This window comes from Frankliniella occidentalis, unplaced genomic scaffold (assembly GCF_000697945.3).
Source record: "Frankliniella occidentalis isolate FOCC.00 unplaced genomic scaffold, Focc_3.1 Scaffold1, whole genome shotgun sequence".
NCBI lineage: Eukaryota > Metazoa > Arthropoda > Insecta > Thysanoptera > Thripidae > Frankliniella > Frankliniella occidentalis.
In genome coordinates, this window is record NW_026267131.1 from 1468265 (window position 1) to 1470330 (window position 2066).

General features: G+C 47.3%; 1 protein-coding gene and 1 long non-coding RNA gene across 9 annotated transcripts in view; one reads left to right on the top strand and one right to left on the bottom strand.

The window, feature by feature from the left end:
- LOC113213447 (gonadotropin-releasing hormone II receptor-like) overlaps window positions 1–2066 on the bottom strand; it is a 113795-nt gene that overhangs the window by 54880 nt on the left and 56849 nt on the right. The window lies entirely within an intron of this gene.
- LOC127752171 (uncharacterized) overlaps window positions 35–2066 on the top strand; it is a 27572-nt gene continuing 25540 nt past the window's right edge. The window contains exons 1-2 of the long non-coding RNA XR_008012302.1: window positions 35–121; window positions 526–662. This is a non-coding gene — a long non-coding RNA (uncharacterized LOC127752171). The remainder of the gene's footprint in view (window positions 122–525; window positions 663–2066) is intronic.

Consider the following 2066-nt stretch of genomic DNA (forward strand, 5'->3'; position numbering starts at 1 on the left):
AAGGGGGAGGGGCGATTACTACGGTCGGCTGACAAGACAAGGGCCGTCGCTGTTGGAGTTGGGGACGACCTAGCAGTACATCCGGCCGCAAGGAGCTAAGTTCCACAGTTTGGACAGGACGGTGAGTAACCCTTGGCTCAGATTTCGTCACCTTTCAGAAACTGACTCCCGGCCTTCGTTCCACTACAATTACGGGGAAGAGGACGCCCGTTATACAAATAGCTAATAGTTATGAGTACTATTTTTCTCTTCTGATACCCCCTCCTCTTGCGCAAATCGCGGCATTTGATTTTCAGTACGCTGCCGGAGGGGAGCGCAGAGTAAGTGTGTTGTGAGCGAGCGACGAACAGAGAGTTCTGCCCTCTGCAGCATATCGGCTCGCGGCGTTGTGTCGACGTCTTTCCGACCCCGACCCCCATCTCTCACTGGGTGAAGGGCAGAGTCAATGAACGAAACACTAATCGATGTTGAATCGAAAAGAGATGGAACATTGATACAGCGCGTGTTCTGCTCTAATCTAATCAGTGGCTGGGGCGTGGCGCGGCGTGGCGCGGCTCTGGGCCTTCCATTGGGCGGGAAACCCATTACAAAAGGCAAAGATACGACCTAAAAGCTTTTGGCGAAAAGACGTCAACTGTCGACAAGCATCCTCCGTTATGAAGGTGAGTTGCTCTTTGTATGTGGTTTTCATGGTGTTGTTGTTTGTGGTTCTTTTGTTTCACCTTTGGCTGGGCGAAAAACTAAAATATTAGAAACACGCTGAAACATAACTACCTACTCGGCGTAGTCCTTTTTCTTTTTTTATAAACTTATGGCTGTAATGCTTTGATTAAAATTATAAGAGTGTCGAAGGATACGTCTAATGCTGCTAGATTCTTTAAAGCATGAAAATAGGGTAGGCAGATTCCCACAATTCCGGAATGTGGAAGAGGAGGCTGAAGGGACGGGAAACATATGTCGGGTTGAATACTTTCAAGAGTTACTTTACGTATACAGATGTAACTTAATTAGTCATATTTCTCACTATAAAATTGCCGAGAAATGAGGCAAAAAACCGGTTATTTACGTTGTCGATTGCGTGCGAAAATGTTAATACAGTCGATGAATGATAAACTTAGCAAAGAAGCTGTGTTGTAAGTCCAAAATCTCTACTCCGCCCCCTTTCACCCGCATCCTATCCGCCCTTCCTCCTTTTCCAGACACAAAAAAATGACCCTGAAAAGTTTCCATCTAGTCCTGTTGAGTCTCCTTCACGGAGTTTTGTCCATAGTCCACCCCGAGCCGCCTTCAGCCGGCCCGTTGTTTGCAAAAGACATTTTGTAATTAGATTTCACACTGTCCAACAAATGTTTATTCGCTTCTCGCCCGCCTGACTCAAGACGTTTCTTTAATAACGGAAACGCACTGAGGAGCTTAGGTTGGGGGCGAACATTTGGGAAACAGCTACTCATAAAGTGCAGAACTGTTCCGCAGTTGTGAGTAGCAGTTCTCGTTCACCAATAACAAACTGCAAAAGAAAGTGTTTGCCACAATTGTCGAGCAGTTCTACACTTACATTTGAAATATGTTTAAACTGAGTGAACGTGCACTACGAAAAGTTATGAGCAGCTACCACCAAACTGACCATACAAAATAATTCAACAAATTTTTGTAGTTGGAAACGCCGTAATAATTTTGTGCAGTATAGCATTAACAGGCGCTGTAATGTTATGGCTTGATGTTCACGCACGGTTGTTTTCGCAACCACTAACAGGATTCCATATTCATTCATGGGGGACCCAGCCGTCCTGGGCGGCCCTGCGTATAGAGCCCAGCCCGGCCCTTTGGCGAAGAGGAGCAGGGCCGGGAGCGAGTACACTCCCGTAAAACTAGAAACGTTTCTTCACAAAATCGCGCCGTGCCTTCCACAACTGGAAAGCAAACATGTATCCGCGGGGACCTGCTTGCACGCGCCCTATGTAGAGCTAACCGACGGCCATGTTTCTCAGTGTCGCTGTGATATCGTGCATATAGCCACTACTTCCATTCCCGGCACCTGCATCACCTTTACCCCCCCCCCCCCCCCC